This window comes from Mus musculus, chromosome 10 (genome assembly GCF_000001635.26).
Source record: "Mus musculus strain C57BL/6J chromosome 10, GRCm38.p6 C57BL/6J".
NCBI lineage: Eukaryota > Metazoa > Chordata > Mammalia > Rodentia > Muridae > Mus > Mus musculus.
The window spans coordinates 52,796,886-52,804,798 of NC_000076.6; the positions used below are offsets into that span (position 1 = coordinate 52,796,886).

Below are 7,913 nucleotides of genomic sequence, written 5' to 3' on the forward strand. Positions count from 1 at the left end.
AGGAAAAATTTCCAAGCAATTTTTCTCTTTATAACATCTTAAAATATTTACATATCTCAGTCCTCAAATCCTGTACATCAATAAGAAAAGAGCACCTGCTTGTCAATCCCCTTGTGTAATTCTATGACTGTTTAATACATGGATAGTTGCTGACACAGGCCCACAAGGACTGTGTGAATCAGTAAAATCCCTTATTTTCTTTGTCCTTGGAATAGATCTGTAAAGATAACCAAGGGCCAATCTAGAAGAGGTAAAACAGGCATCATTATCTTGTGTAGACTCTAGAATATATATAAACTGGTGGAGCTCTGAATGTTGTCTCAGACAGATTATGTTCAGTGATCATATTAGTTGTAAACCTCAAGGACTAGCTATGAGCCTGGAGAGAAACCACAAACATAACACCATCTGCAGTGTGATGGTGTAGAAATTATGGACAACCAGATCCCAATATGGGAGTATTCACAAGATGTTAAATTCTCAGGAAAGGAACAAATGTACTTCTTAGTCTTTTTTTTTTTCCCCAGAGTCCTAAGCAAACCAAGGTAAGAATATGGCTTCTTATCGAAGATCTCCTAGGGATGCTTAGCTTAGTATTGACTGTGTTAGTAACTAGTAAAATGCCCAGGGGCTCACAGCAGGATCATCTACTCTCTAGCCACCATCTTCTGTTTCTGCTGACAGTGATACTTGTGAGAGGCAAAGCACAACTTCAAGTAGAGTAGGCGCCTCTAAATAATAGTGACTTGGCAGCAGCATGAGCTCACTCTCATTATGTTTCCGTCACTCATCTGCCGTAGATCTTTTGTGGCTCTTGAATAAAATAGCTCTGGGGTATTATTTCTGCACTCTTATGTAAGCTTTGCTCATTAAATAGAGTGCTACCCGTTAAGTTCCTTTTAATTTTGTTTTCTAAGATCATCATAATAAGAGAGGGATTGCACTGCAGTGAATCTCTTTTGTGGAACAGTTAATGGCAAGCTGATATGAGATCAAGTTTTTAAAACGTATAAAGTCAATTAGGCTTATCATTGCTCTACCCTTCACATTTTAAAGTCCTCTAGCATTTGCCCAAACTGGCACAGCCACGGTTCATAGAGTGTCTCACAAATCGTCATCAGAACATGAGTTCTTTAAATGCAAAGAGCATTGCACCTAGAACCAAAGCACTTAGCAGCAGCACAAGCCTCTTGATTTCTCTGGCCCTCCGTTAGCAACTGGAAATGATCAGTGTTCTTCCTGCTCTTCAAGGTTATTGTAAGGTTAAATGCTTGTTTCATAATATAAGAACAATGCATTCTGCAGCTTGGCAATCATACACATTTTTTTTGTTGTTGTTGTTCTTGTTATCATTGGGATTATTGATGCCTCAAATAGGGGCATGCTAAACTAAAGGGAGTATATTTGGGTGTCTAGAAATAAGATGATGTGGGAACCTTTATATTTAGTGACGATGTAGGAAATGCTCTACCAAAAGTCCAATCTTCTAATGCTGGTCCCACAGAACTAGGAATGAGTGCCTAAGAGGACTAAAAGAGAAACCTTTTCCATCACATTGCTAGAGTATGCTGGGCACACTGGATGGACTGGATTTCATTGACTCTCATCTTGAGAGCTTTGAAATCACTACAATTTGCATTTTGTCATGGAACTCCTTTTGCTTTGTAACAATAGCTCTTGATGGAACTGTTGCCATAAAATATATTGATTTTGAATTATATTTGAAATATATTTGAAATAAATTTGAGTTAGATTTCAAAAGTAATTTGAAATATGTATCAGCATGTTATTGAATGGGTCTCTTCAAAACCAAAAAGAGCTACTGTTTCAACATACTTTATCCATTGTCCTGAAAAGCAATGTTTTAAAATTTGCAGATATATAACAGTTTCCATCCAAAGTGATAAACTAAGTTACCTTGTTCTCAGTAATGGATTTGAGCAAATAGTGCTTGATACCAAAATAAGCATATTGAATATGGACAATATATCATATTTTATATTTTCAGTTCATTTTTACCTATCTCTCTCTCTCTACCTATCTACCTCTCTCTATATATATTATGTACTAGATAAATAATTTTTTCTTGTTATTTTCAGAATAATGATGCTTATTTGAGTGTGGTTATTGAATACATTTACACATAACTATAAATACGAGTAAATTAAAGCTCAAAAGCCCAAACAAAATGAAAGAAAAAGTTCATAAAAGTAGTATTGGGTTTGATTCATGTTGCCTAATTACTCTTAAGCATGTGGCATGCCCTGGAGTATGGTTGATATACTCCAATGACACTCCAATGCAGGAAACCAAATTCTCATTGCTAATGGGTTATCAATTGCAAATAGCTCCTTGCTTAGGAGTAGGACCCCATTTCTACTTCCTCCTCTCAGTGCTAGGATCCCATCTGACTCTATGAAAATTCTATGTCTATTGCCATAGTCTCAGCAGATTCTTATCAATATCAGTCCTGTTGCTTCTGGAAGACACTATGTCCTTAAAACCGTCTATAACCTAAACAAGTTTGTTTTTTTAATGGTTTTTGTTTCTTGCTTCTTTTGAGAGAGAATGAGATATAGAGATACAAAACTAAATAGACAGATAGACAGAAAGAGAATTGGCTGAATAGGGAGGTTGGGGAGGATCTGGGAGGAGTTGGCAAAAGAGAAAACATGGTAAAATATATTGTATAAAGGTTTTTGATCAAAAGACTATAAGTTAATATAGATATCAATATTTGAAACAAACTAAAGTATTTCTTCTTACTTTGCATAAGTGTATCAGCACCATCAGAAGATAATTAGCACTACCACATGGTGAAATGTTCTTGTAGATTCATTGAAGGCAAGAGAAGTGGGAAGAGAGACAGAGAAACTTTTAAATAATTCATATACTTTCTGTTAGTGTCTGGGAATGCATAACCCTCATATGCATGTTTCTAATAGCTTACACTTTCTGTCTCAGCCTGTGTAATGCCCTCAATAGTGACACGTTCCTGACCCTCTACCCTTACCCCATTTCAGACCGAGCCCCATAGGCAGTGTCAGTGAGAAAAATGTAGGTTTATTTTTATGTAATGGTTGGACAACAGTGATATTTTTAATTAAATTGCTATTTGTATTCGGTAAGAGTATTTTTAAAAAATAATAGTCTCATCCTATTTGTGCTGTGCCCTGCCTGCCTCACAGTTAAGAAATTCACCCATTTTCCCTTCAGTGAGTTTTTTTTTTTCACTACAAAATGCCACATTGTTTGAAACAATTGTGAAGGCTGGAACCTGTATTGTAGTGAAAACAGATACGCTATTCCTTTTTTTTTTTTTTTTTTTTTTTTTGACTAGCCATAGCAAGTTGTTATGGTATCTGTGTTTCTGATCCCTTTCTCTGAGATCTAATTAGGACATGTAATTTTGTACTACATGTATTATAGCACTAACTACTAGTATAATACCTGTATGCTATATGTATACTATAGTACATGTATACTAATTACATGTATTATATAGCACTGACACGGAACACTGACCCCATCCTATAAGCAGTGCAGGCTGTAAAACCCACCCATGACCAGCTAGTTTATATGTCATATTGGGTGCTCATTAAGTGCCAAATATTGTAAGTTTATCTGATGGAGATGTGGCATGGTATCCACTCTTAGGAAGTATATACTAAGTGACTGGAAGGTAATCAAAAAGACCACAAGAGAAGCATTTAGAACTCATGTGCTTGACAGGGTGGAAGGGGTCAAGAAATAGTGTGGTGAAGAACTTGCGCATATGATTATTGGGAAATACATTTGGATAGACTTGAGGGAAGGAGGAGATATTGGGGAAGACCTTGAAAATGAAACAGAATATATTGGCTGGAAGAAATGGGAAGTAGGAACTCATTGTAGACATCTGCATAAACTAAAGGAATTTTGGTAAGTAGCCAAGTCTGAATTCACCAGTTAAATGTTTAGAGGGTACAAGACTAAGGTCTGTTACTGGAATTCAACTGGAGACTTAGACAGAAGCTGAGGTGTAAAGAAAAATCAGAGACACTTTGAAAGAAGTGTGGATCAAAGAAGAACTAAGTAGGGAAGCTCACATGTGGATTTTGGTCCACACTGTGATTTGAGCCTATCTTTAAAGCTGCAAAGGTGGTGGGGAAAAGTGGGGGAGAATAGGAAGAGAGAAAGAGGGAAGCAAGAGATGGATGGAGGGAGGGAGAGAGAATTTCCTAGATTCATACAGTGCTAACTTTAAACCCTACCCAGAGTCATACCCCTGCTATATTTAGTTTGCCAAAGTAAGTTATGTGTAAGTAAGTTTGTGTGTGTGTGTGTGTGTGTGTGTGTGTGTGTGTGTGTGTGTGCATGTGTGTGTGTAACTCTACCTCTTAAAGGTAGGACTGCTAAAATTATATTGAAATATAAGATTTGTGACTTTTTTTAAAAAATGCAGTGTTTCATAGAACATGGTCAGATTTTTATTATAAAATCTTATGAGTATAACCATTCAAATGGACATAGAAATAAAGAAGAAAATGTAGACTGGAAACATGAAGACTAATCAGATCACCAGGAACTGAGTTACTTAATTTTCCTATTGCCTGGAAAATAACAAAAGCAACGGAAGGAAGGAAGCAAGGAAAGAAGGAGGAAGAAAAAATAAATGAAGCCAGGAAGGAAAGAAAAAAATAAGGAAAGAAGCAAAAAAAGGAAAGAAAGAAAAGGGGAGAGATAAAGAAAGGAAGGAAAAATGGAAGGAAAGAAAAAGGAAGGAAGAGAAGAAAAAAGGAAGGAAAATGGAAGGAAGGAAAAAAGGAAGGAAGGAAAGAAGGAAGGAAAGCTTGCTTATTTTGCTCACAGTTGGAGGATAGAGCCCATCATGGGATTCAAGTCATGGCTTCAGGATCCCGAGGCAGTTGCTGGCATTGCATTGTCAGTCAGGAAGGAGGGAGAAGGATGCTGGTGCTCAGCTATCTTTCTGTTTTGTAAAGTCTAGGGCCCAAGCCCAAAGAAAGTACCTTTAGGGTAAGCCTCCTCATCTAAACTCAGTCTTGATAATCCCTGGAGGACAAGACCAGAGGCTAATGAAAATCTAGAGACTTCCTAATGACGGGAGGCTTGTCTCCTAGGTAATCCTGGATCCTGTTCAATTGATAATCAATATTAGTCACTACAGTAAACTAATCCAAGAGAAGACATTGGATTGTATCCATGAAGAGAAACATGAGCAAGTATAAACAAGTCTGACCCTATTGAGATGATAATGACTGAAAATTAATTCATGTGGTGAAGATTCTGGTTTAGTGAGTAGGAACCAACACAGGGACACTGGTGAGACAGCTGTGGTTGGGAAAGAAACTGACATGGTACCCAGAAATGCAGGCTTAAGTTGAGCACTTGCTAGAGATTAGAAGTTATGAAGGTGAGTGACTCACAGGCATTGAGAGTGGCTAAGAGCTCTGGAAGCTCTTATAGAAAATCCAGGTTTGCTTCCCAGGACCCACATGATGGCTCATGACCACCTGTAATTGTGTTCCAGGTGAGTTGATGCCCTCTTCAGGCCTGTGCTAGCACCAGGTACAAGTGTGGTAAACAGACATATATGCAGGCAAAACACCACTACACATTAAAAATAAAGTAAAATGAGGGGGAGAGAGAGAGAGAGAGAGGGAGGGAGGGAGGGAGGGAGGGGGGGGAGGGAGGGAGGGAGGGGGGGAGGGAGGGAGGGAGGGAGAGAGAGAGAGAGAGAGAGAGAGAGAGAGAGAGAGAGAGAGAGAGAGGGAGAGAGAGAATGCTGTGCATACAGCCTGCTATTTAGAAAGTACTCTAAGTTTTTCTCTTAATGAAAGGATACACTTTTAGATAGTGATTGCTGAAGAACAAAATACAGTATTTCCAGAGGCAGTAGGCAAAACTGATTATATAAGTTGCCAGGGACAATGCAAAATAAAAATGGTGAGTTTCTTGCCTCAAAGGTCAGGAAAGAGTTCAAGACAATGGCAATATAGAATTCAGGCAAGCTGGGAGCCCTGTTTGAGGATGGGGTCTTGGGTGACTTCCCATGTCATATGCTCATGCAGTGGCAATGGCAAAACCATCTGAGGACTGAGTGGAATACAGGCACTGGTGTAGCTTTGGGTATTTCTTCTTCTGTATCTTCTTACTTCCTCTTTTTCTTTGGTTATACATATAAATAGCTATGGTAATAAAAATGATGGATGCTGGAGAAGTCCCAGGTACGGAAAGCGTTTGGAAGCATGATCTATTTAAGGGCTGACCCTCACTATTCATCGATGCCAAATGTAAATGGGAAAGTTGATGTCTCTGGTCTGAAGCACTGTATCATGATGTCACTGTGCAGCAGCTGTGGGAGTTTCCAAGTGATATTAATATTAAATCTATCATTTTGAGCCTAGCATTCCTAAAAGCCTCTATTTTCTTACATATATATGAAGCTTTCCTCGAATCTAGCTGAATGCCAGGCAATTCTTTTGTGTTGTAAAAAAGGAAGCCTTTCTATAGCTCATTGAAGACCATTTTCTGTGTTAAGAAACACATTTTGAGTTAAAGTTGATTTAGTTCTACTTGCCCCCGCAAGTCAAGTCTTCTGCAGAACAATTTCTATAGAAGAGTCAAAAACTTGTGTAAATTTCAAAAATTTTTACTTTAGAGAAACTTTTGACTTCCTGAGGAATTAGGCACATTGTTGTTGTTATACTAGACTTTATACCTTAATACTGGGATCAATTTAGACATGTGATTGTCAACTATAAAATAATAATTTTTAATTATATATTATATAATAATTCATATTTCATAAAAATCTGAGAATTTGTCCAAGAATCTGTCAGTATTGAGAGGAATGAGTTGTGAAGGTTAGGAGACCATTCTTGCAAGATTCACACGTCTTTGCTCCTAGCCCAGCCTCAAAACAGATTACTGAATGGCCTTAGAAGAAGCAAGCCAAGAGAGGAAGGTTTCTTTTAGAGATCATCATGGCAGACAAGCTCTAGTGGTTTGTGGACAGACGTGGCAGGAGACAAGCACACAAAACAAAAAAATGCTTGCAATTTTAACAATGGAAAAAAGTAATATCTTAAGAGTTTCAATTTCTTTCTAGTTGATTTAGGAAGAATTGTTATGAAAAATTAAGAGCCAGTGCCCCCTAACTGCAGTGTGCATCCCTGAATTTAGAAGGACAAATGCTTTAGGCCTTCAACTCTTCCTTCTCTTCTTTATATCTTCCCCTGACTTCTTTCCATGTCGATACTATCCAGTATTAAACCCAAGTCCTTACAAAAGGCCAGGCAAGAGCTCTACCACTGAGCTTCATCTCTACACCTCTGAGCTTTGACTTTCTCTTTTATTTTTGGTAAATCTAACCACACACTGAATTTTCTTTCTCTTTTCTTCTTAAATTATTCTCTCTCTCTCTCTCTCTCTTATCTCTCTCTCCTTTCTCTCTCCTTCTCTCTCTCTCTCTCTCTCTCTCTCTCTCTCTCACACACACACACACACACACACACACACACACACACACACACACACTTGCTCTAAGTTCTACTCCTTTCTAAGTCCACTCTGCATAGCTAGGATAAATTTCTAGTATCTTTCAATGTAAAGTTGAATAGACTCTATGAACCTAACATAAAAGAGATTGCATGTAATAGTGAAGCAATTTTTAAAAATTATACATTAAAATCAAGTTCTTAAAAGAAATATTGAAAATGCTAAATCTACTCATATTCAGTGATGTCATTCTCAACTTTTAAATATAACTTCTAATTACTTTTAATTAATTCTTGGAGAATTTCATGTGTGTACACAATGCATTTCGATTGGACCTACCTCTTCAAATCCTCTCCCAACTTCATGTCTTTTTATGTTTTCATAACCCAGTGAGTTCAGTTTGTGCTGCTCAA

The 7,913-nt window shown here is 37.6% G+C and overlaps 1 protein-coding gene and 1 long non-coding RNA gene across 2 annotated transcripts in view; one reads left to right on the forward strand and one right to left on the reverse strand.

The window, feature by feature from the left end:
• Window positions 1-7,901, reverse strand: part of Gm36123 — a 36,032-nt gene extending 28,131 nt beyond the window's left edge. The window contains exon 1 of the long non-coding RNA XR_003948870.1: window positions 7,840-7,901. This is a non-coding gene — a long non-coding RNA (predicted gene, 36123). The remainder of the gene's footprint in view (window positions 1-7,839) is intronic.
• Window positions 1-7,913, forward strand: part of Slc35f1 (solute carrier family 35, member F1) — a 421,122-nt gene that overhangs the window by 106,385 nt on the left and 306,824 nt on the right. The gene's annotated exons all lie outside the window — the stretch shown is intronic.